Here is a 10,059-nt window from a genome sequence, read left to right on the forward strand (position 1 = left end):
TCTATGTTTCTCCTTTTTCTACTTAGGCTCTGTTTGGAAGGAGTATAAATACAAATAGATACTGTATAAATATATACAAAATAATATAAAATATAAGGTTTTGCACTCTATATATTTGTATTTATAGTTATTCCAAACTAAGCCTTAATTTTCGACCAAACCAAAACCAAGCACAGTTACCATAGACATACATAGAAGATCTAGATTCATGGGCAAATAAAATTTAATATTACTTTTGTGAGTATACTGACATGTGGTCCTGTGGTCACTGCTGGACCAAGTAGTGCACTGTAAAAAAAAAAAAAAAAAAAAAATCATAATCTAGAAACCGACCAATAGTGTTGAAGACCCAAGACAACCATGCATTATTAAGTCTTGTTGAAAGAATGTCTTTAGGAATATTCATTTTACATTGTTTTGTCATAGCCAGTACACCTCATTTTCCCTCTTTCTTGTTAATTAATGGCATTCTTTGCAAGATTAGATGTCAACACCCCCCCCCCCCCATGTTTCATGACAAAAATATCTCTGAAACTTTGGATTTTGGCACTTTTCCCCCTACATTGCTCGTTTGAGATTTGATGTATATCAACCCAGTCCAAAAGAGATATTGTCCCGTCGAATGGTTAATTTTTATAATTTTATCTTTATCATCACCCTCGTAAATGGAGAAAGGGGTATAATACCTTAATAAAAATAGAGAAGGGGGCAAAATAATAAAATTAAAAAGTTTAGGGAGGCTTTTGTTGCAAAACAAAGTTCGGGGAGTTAATGTCACCATCCTCTAAATAGAGGGTCCCACCCCATATTCCCCATTTTTGAAAAGTCCAAAAGAAAAAAAAATAATAATATATAATAAAAAAAGAAGCAATTAATTTGAAAATATGATAAATTGGTTTTATACACTTGCATTATTTCTTACAAATTATTTATAAAAGATTTCTTTCATTGGGAATTGAGAGGATGATTTTAAAATTTCAAAAAAAAAGGAGAACAAAAATACTCCTGAACCACTATTGACTTGAAAATGCCAAATATGAAAATTTGAACCAAAAGCTCCGTTTATTTGCCATGCAATCTTATTTGAACTAGTGAAAATGCATGAGTGTAAATGAGAATAATGCACATTCAAGTTCAATTTTACATTGCTTCAGATTTATTTTACTCGATATGCAATACAAACAAATAAAATAATGGAAGCTGAAATAAAAATAAACCAGAATTAATTTATACTCAAACCATTAGCACTCCCAAATTTTTTTCGCAAATGCAAACCAGGCCAAAGTTTTTTCTTGAAGTTAAGGCTCAGTTCGGAAGGAATATGAATAAAAAAATATGTACAGACCAAATACATACAAAATAGTGTAAAATACAAGGTTTTGCACTCTACACATTTGTATTTGTACTTCTTCCAAAGGCTCAGTTTGGAACATAATTTTCAAGGCACAAAGGCGAGGCGAGGCGACTAGAGGGTGCCTTGTCGCCTAAGCGGGCGCCTAGGCGATGGATTTTTTATGTTAAAAACATAAATCCTTAGGTAGTTCCCTAGGTACCATAACCATATTTCTTTAATAATTATTCATGATTTTCATAAGAAAAATATAATTTTCATATGAAAGTATAGAAAAATAACTTCATGAGAAGAAAAGGAAGAATGAAAATAAAATTCAAAAAATATAGGGGCTGAACTCTTATTTTTGTTATAGGAAAAGAAGAAAATAAAAAAGTATTGATAGTAGTAGTAGAAGAAGAAAATATGCTGATTAGATAAAATATGGAAGAGGAAAATGTGCTGATTAGATAAAATTTTAAGTTCTTCCTTACTTATTGGTTCAGGTTTTTAAGTCTTTGAGGGTTCAATACACCATTTAGCAGTGTTTGTGCTGATTAAACTCTAATAAATAAGAAAATAATAAAAAGAAATTAGTATATAAACACATAAAATGATTATTTTAGTTTAATAATACTTATTTTATAATTATAATATCAAAAAGGAATGAACGAAATAGTATTTTATAGTAGGAAGTAGAAAACTATTAGGCGATTAGGCGAGGCGAGCCTAAAAGGGCGCTTTGTCGCCTAGGCGTTGCCTTGACAACTATGGTTTGGAAGAAGTACAAATACAAATTTGTAGAGTACGAAACCTTGCATTTTATATTATTTTATATGTATTTATATTGTACATTTTTGTATTTATACTATTTTCAAACTAAGCTTAAGATACAAACCTATATATATAACTTGAACACAACTCACACATAGAAATAAGGACATTTGACCATTAAATTATAGGGGTGCAACTTGGGCGGGCCCAGCCTGAGCCCAAACCGGCCCAACCCATAATTTTACACAAGTTGGGCTTGGATTTTTGGTCCTCGGACTAGGCTCAGGACCAAAAAGTTGGGCTTTTCTATTTTTTGGACCAAGCTCGGGCCTAGCCCTTAGGTAGCCCAAACCCAGCCCAGGCCTGCCCAATTATATACATTTATACATATATATATATATATATATATATATATATATATATATATATATATATATATATATATATATATATATATATATATATATATATATATATATATTATGTATATATGTAAATGTTGCATACATATTTACATATATATATACATACATATGTGTATATATAACATTTGTTTAGATATTTTGCATACATATTTACATACATACATAAATATATGCATATTTACATAAATACATTTATATATGTATAATTTTAAAGGGGTTCATTGACCAACCCGAGCCTAGCCCAGGCTCGAGCCCAACCCAAATGCATCAAATTTCAGGATGGGCTGGGCTCAAGTTGGAAAATCAGGCTTGACCTCGGACTTAGGCCATGCTTCGGCCTTAAGCCCAAATTTTAGGGCGGGCCTGGGTTGACCATAAACTTGGTCCAACCCGCCCGACTTGCACCCCCATTATATTATGATTTACATATTATTTCCTACATTTAAGGCCCCATTGGGAGTGATCAAGCTTTGTTGAATTGCTTTAGTTGAACTACTTTTAAGAAGCCACTAGAAAACGCTTCACTAGAGAATAAATGGTTAAGAAATGGTGGGTTTCAGCTTATAATATCTTTCACAAAACAGTGTGAACCCACCTCGCAATGCCTAAAGCAACAACGTGAAAAACCCTCCTAATGAATAACTATAACCTCTCTCATGGTATGGTCAATTGGCCTCGCGTGTACCCTGCCACCCACAAAAGGGAAATTTTCACTTAAAACCCATAACCCACCTTCAATGTATTCGTTGAAGGTTGCTTCTCATGTGAGGGCCCCATATTGAAGGAGAGGCCCTTTTAAAATGTCACGAGTCTCTGGTCTGGTTTTGTGTTATGTCCCAATTATATAATTGGGTTTGGGACCCGTTTTGGTTGTTTTGAACTGATTAAGACCTGAACAAGTTAATGGCAAAATTGTTATTTAGCATTTTCATTTAATGCTTGTTAGGGAAAATACATAAAAAAAACTCTTTTTGTTCAATAATTAGAAAATAAATCATGGTAATTGTTGAAACCTCCCTTGAAGTTTTTGACTATTGCCCAAACCTCCCCTGAAGTTTCGTAATTGCAATCACCTCACCTAAACTTCTTGACACAGTTACAAGTAGACCCCCTTTGTAAAATCCTTTAACAAGAAGCATGGAAATGTTTAAAATACCCATGCAATTATTATTGAGGTTGGTTTATACAAAAAAACAATATAAATGTTGTGAACAACAAAAAAAAGAGAGTTTAAAGTTATAATTTTACTTTGAGCAATTGATATAAAAGGAAAATTTGGAAAATACATCAATTCTAAAAAAGAGATTAGAAGGGACTAGGGTAGTGATTGATATGAAGAAAAAATTTGAAAAATAAACATTTTAGTCAAAAGTAACTACATGGGTATTTTGGATATTTTTGTGCTTTTTGTTAGAAGATTCTAACAGATGGTCTACTTGCAACTATGTCAAAAAGTTCACGGGAGGTGATTGCGTTACTAAACTTTAGGGGGGTTTCAACAACGATCAACAATTTTATGGTAAAAGTACATCTTATGTTCTCAATAGCCTATTTTCATTGGTTCAATTCTTGATCATTAAAGTAGTAAATGGCTTTCTCTTCTTTATTCCCACCATATGATGGATTAATTTTTCATTTTTGTTACCTTAAAAGCCCACATCATTGGATGGCAAGATATCAACAAGAGTAAGTGATATTTCTTATAGCAGGTCATTGGAAGGTTTTTAGCGGTTGAAGGAATTAAAGTTGGATTTATCATATAAAAGTTAATTCTTACAAAGGTAACGAGAATTCAAATTTGACGAAGGTAACTAATAAAAGTTATTAATTTTATTAATGAATCATAATAACTAAGAATAATAAGAATTTTATTAATTTTCGTTACCTTTGCAAGAATTTTATTTGGACGTATCTGTATATTAATGAACCATAATAAATGTGATAAATAAGAACAATTTTAATAAATGTAGAAATATAAAAATTGCAAAAATTTTTGAAAATATAGTATATATTGTCATCATCACAAAATTTTGTCACTTGCAAAGTACGCACACAAATACTAGTTGTACAACATGTATCAATTTTCAAGGTCACCAATACGTTGAATACTTAGGCTATATTTGGTTTGATAGAAGAAAAGCATAAAGTCAAGGGAAAGTTTAAATTCTCAGTACCCATTACATTAATTTTTACTAGAAACTCTTCCATTCTCATTTCACTTGGAAGGAAATTAGGCTCTTAAGGCCCCTTATTAACCTCTCACCCAAGGCTTAAGGTATCAAAACGTATCTTTAGGGTCATTGATAGTTAAATACTAACAATTAGGCCTATTTAATAGATTCAAATGTTAATATTTAACAAACATATATGCAAAATATCAGATTAAAGAAATAAAAAATAGACTATCAAAATGGTTAAATGTATCGAGTTACACTTTGAACCATGCTCCTACCCCTAAGCTCTCTCTCTCTTTCTCTCTCTAACTAAGAACACATGATGAAGAGAGCTTTTGAAGTAGTTTGTGGAATAAGAAACACCTTCTTATTTCTCAGTTCAATTGCCAACTGATGAGCATCTGCCCATGCCCCAGCCACGTTAACTGTTGCACAGCCAATTGATCTCAGATTGGTTTTAAGGCTTTACCCTCTCCATTTTGCATTTTGGCCAAGCAACCAACCACATACTCACCAGTATCTTTTCTAGAAGCATCAAAGTTGATCTTGATCTCATCATTTTTTGGCGTTTTCCATTTGACTGGGTTCTGGTTTTTAGTGTGTTTGGCATCCATGTCTTCGTGATAATTTAAATTAACATATTCTATCAGTATATCCCTTTCTTTATCAATAAAGAATTTTTAAACACTTTGTTGTTTCTATTTTTCCAAATTTGCCATAGGATTGAGGCTATCGATCCACCCTATAAAATTGGTCTAGCTTAGTCTTTCCCACCAACCTAACATTGATGAGTCTTCATCAGTTGGTTTTGATGCTTGAATCTAATATCATCCAAATATGCAGAACAGATGATTGATTGTGTTACATCAACATGGAGTAGGTTACCTGTCACAAATTGAAGCTAAGATTTTTCAGGTGGAAACATTGTTTTTAGGTCAAAATTTTACCTTCAATGATGGGTGATTGCAAGCCTAGGAAAAGTATTAGGAGGCACTACAATAGTGGCATTGGAGTGGAGTTTCAATGGAGGTGGTGGATTCCAGAATGAGGGTAATTCTAAATACTAAAGATGATGAAGGGCATAGAGATTTTACTTAATAATGGAAGGGCATAGAGGTTTGACTTAGAAGTTTCAATAATCAGATTGGATTCTGATTTGACCCGGATCCAATCTGAATCCAACTATGCCCTGTTTGGATGGAAAGGTACTAGTTTGCACACAGCCTCTGTTTGGATGTTTCATGCTTCATGATGACTATGATATTAATTTGTGAATGGTGGTGGCCATGTAATGTACTGCAACAACAACAATGAGATGCTTTGCCTACTGGCTACTATCCAATCCAATCTGATTCAATGGCATCATCATCATCCCTGTACCTCTATCACTACTTTGAAAGTAGTTTCAGGTTAAGTGCTTTTAGATGGTAGTTTGTTGTGTTTCCTCCTTTTTCTTTAATATATTATATACAAGTCTGTCTGTCTCAATTGAGAAATTAGGGCCCATTCAATGACTTTAGACATCTAAGTTATCAAATTCCCTGCAATAGTACTGGCACACTTTCTTTCATTATAATCATGGCTAAATTGCTGGAAAAGAAAGCTTACTGCACCACATAAATGGCACCAGTTCAGTAGATGGGAAGAATATAAGTTCATTCTGCTAAATTCAGAAGTGGGTCTCTACAAATACTCAATGAGGTTTCTTTTTTTTGCAGGGGATTGTGAATAAACTGAAATGTATAAGGTTGCATTATATTGGAATTGGATAAAGAATTAGATTTATCAAATCTACAAATCTATAAATTTTGGGCAATCTCATCATCATCACAAAATTCAGAGAAACATGGAAATTCTTTTAGCCCCTGTTCATTTTTCGGTAAGGTATTTATACGGGTAAATGCATTTATCCGGACAAGTGTTTCCCAAGAAAGACTTATCTGGGTAAGTGCATTTACCCATGTTCTTTTATTTCTCATATAAATTAGGCAATGACCATTTTAACTATTAAAGTCTATTATTAAAAGGGGCATTTTTGTCCCATTCAAGTATTAGCAACTTCCCCCGGGTGGAAAAGTTATTTACCCACCTAAGAGATGGGTATCACTTTAAATAAACCTTCCTTGGTCCCCACATAAATCTGAAAAAAAGAATATAGAATTCTTGATCAATGAGAATCAAAATCCCATCGACCAACTTCCCCCCACTCCTCTCAAAATCCAGAAAAAGAACCCCCCTTGGTGAAATTCAAATTCCTTCTGCAAGCTGGTCATTTCATTTCCATGGGAACTGGAATTCAAATTCATTCCTCCAGATATCACAATTTACAAAATCAGTGTAAAAGCTGGAAGTGGTCCTCTCTTGACAATCACTTCTAGAAAAGCACAAAATATTATTTTTCATTTTCTGCATTAGTTAATCATCCTTTCAAGTTAAGATTAAGTTCTATTAAATTTAAAATTAGGTCAAGCCCAACTTGACAAATTGATGGGCCTTGCTGGAAGTGGTCATTGGTCATACCTTTGATAGAGAGAGGTTGTGATTTGTGAAGGTGCCTCATGTTCTAATCATGATTAATTCCTTGAGTTGTTAGTTAGGTTTCAAGGGCTGCTTTGGCTGATGGGTGTGGCCAAAAGGGGCCAGCCTATGTAATGGACCTCTCTTAGGCAGGAAGGTTTTCTGGTGGGCCAGGCCCGGACCTTATTTAGGTCTACTTAATTATGAACCCATGTCTGAACTAAACCTTTAAGTTGGGCCATACTCAAGCCTGGTCTAGCCTTGGTTGGTAAGTGTTAATACACAACAGTTGGGGCCCACTTAGCCTGACCCAGCTTGTTGACAGTCATAATGGTCTGTTTGAAATGTAAATTCTGAATCAGCCCAAATCAGTATCACTGTTCATCAAAAGCCATGACGCAAGGAACATTATGGCAAAGTCTTTGTTATTCCAAAAGTTTGATTTTGCACCTAAAGCAGCCCATCGTTAGCCAAGGTCTATATTGTATATAGTGAATATTTTATATTTGTCTTAGGTTCTGTGCAATTTATTAAAGTTAAATTCAAATACCTTATACACATGTATAACATGCGTTCTTTCACTAGTTTTGTAAATGTTCATAAATAAGTGGAAGAACGCTATTTCTACTACACTCTCCATTTGGCCATAATTGAATCAAATTAGATCTAAAAGTATGATATATTTATAAGAAAGTTTGAAAAAAAAAAAAAAAAGGACAACCCAAACCAACAAGCCTCCTCATATAAAAATTTACTCCGACAAACTACTTCATGGGCTAAACTATTCTTCGACCTAAAATCATACTTAAACAAGACAGGCATGTTTACCTTCAAAAAAAGAATATGGTCCACCAAAGGTCACTAAGTCAAGTGGAACACACCCCAACCCCAGAATTTCAAACGTTTACAACAATCAAAGAGTCCGAGAAGATAACAATATTGTCAAACTCCTAACTGGAAGCAAACAAAACAACAATTAGGATAGCCCTCAACTCCATTTTCACCACAGATTACAAGTACTGCCCTCCTGCAACATTAGATATTACTTGATCAATTCCACATTTCCACTTATAAATACATATATAAAATATAGTTTTATCATTAATGTTATTTACAATTAAGTTGGATTTAGAATTTAGATACATTTATTTTTCATTTATAGTATATTCTTTTGTTTTGTATGTAATTTTTATATAGACTTTTTTTATATACTATAATTGAACTAAATACTTGGATACATAAACGAATTGAATTCGAATATATGTATATATTTTGCATATCCTTTAGATATCAGATTGAATTTGGTTATACCTCTATTTGAGTTTGATCTTATCTATTTGCAGCCATAATGGTGTCAATGATGGAACATTTAGTATATGTTTGGTTCTTTTTATGTTTATTGGCTAAACGATGCCACATAGGCATCCTATCCACAAATGCCCCATTAATTGCATTTGCATGCATCGATGCTTGTAAAAGTAAACTTAGGTTTCTGTGCGTCTCTCCCATTTCAGGAAGCTTCATTTTGGAGCTTCTTGAAACATATAGGTGTTTATTGGCATTTTGCTGATGTGGTGCCTAATGATGCTTACTCATTAATTGCTTTTATCGGTTTTGCAGCCATACAAGTACAAAACATTTACTCAATAAACATAAATAGAACCAAACACCCTCTAACAATATTAAGACTATATTTGGTTTGAGGGAAAAAGGTAGGAAAATGAAGGAAAAAATAGTCCCTTCCTTATAAACCAAACACAACCTAAATGGCATTCAAAACCTTTTTTTTTTTAATTTGTTACCAAACTTTTTAACCCCCCAAACCTAATTTGTGTCTCGTGTCCATCTTATCATAGGTTTTGGCTACCAAACCATCATGAATACCAACTTAAGCCCAAGATCCCTAATCATATAAGAAACCCAAGAGTTATTCCTCTTGATTGTTAAGTCATAGCAATACATCACAATTGTCGGTTTCAGCTCAGCAACTTCATATTATACATGCCACGTGGCTAATTTTTCCGAGTGACCTGAATGTTCCTTTATTTCTTGGTGTTTTTATTGCTTAGTCTCTCTTAAAAATCCTTAATGCGTTCGTACAGTTTGAAACAGTGTTAAGGGGGGTGTGGCCCGTGTGGATAAATACATTTGGGAAACCAATAAAATATTCTAAGGTGATTGAACTATAAATATGAATTTTTTTATACTAAAATATTCTAATGTGATTAAATTATAAATATGAATTTTTTTTTTACACGTAATGCAGCTTTGGACCCCAAAGGGAGGAGTGATATATGCTAAACCCAATTAGCGGGTTAATTATGGTTAGACCTGTTCATGGGCCAAGTAACCTGATGGCTCAGCCATTATAAGTCGGACTGATTATAATTTTAAGCTTGTGGGTTTGGGCTCGGGCTTAAAACCTTAAATTTAACTTTTTTTTCAGACTGGGCTTGGACCCGAATTTTATGTCAGGCTTAAACTCAAGACTTAGGCCCGATGGTTGGGCCAGACTTAGACTTAGGCTGAATGTATTCTATTGATATGGCCATGAACAGGTCTACTTGTGGCATAGCACTAGAATTCAGTACATGGAGAGATACCGTCTGGCCAATTAAACTATTGGATCATTAGCAAATTATCAAAACTATTTGAATGTATATATCGATCCGTGATTGAAGACTTCGGGTGTGAATGACTAAACATGAAGACAACCTCACAGAGAATCCAATCCATCCATCTCTTCAAAACACACATATACAAAGTATGTCACAATCCCAATATCTGGAGCAAGTGTGATTTTGGACCGCCCAATCCAATATCATATTTAGGTAATTTC

This window comes from Nelumbo lutea, chromosome 3 (assembly GCF_056320005.1).
Source record: "Nelumbo lutea isolate HS-2025 chromosome 3, American lotus-T2T, whole genome shotgun sequence".
In the NCBI taxonomy this organism is placed as follows: domain Eukaryota; kingdom Viridiplantae; phylum Streptophyta; class Magnoliopsida; order Proteales; family Nelumbonaceae; genus Nelumbo; species Nelumbo lutea.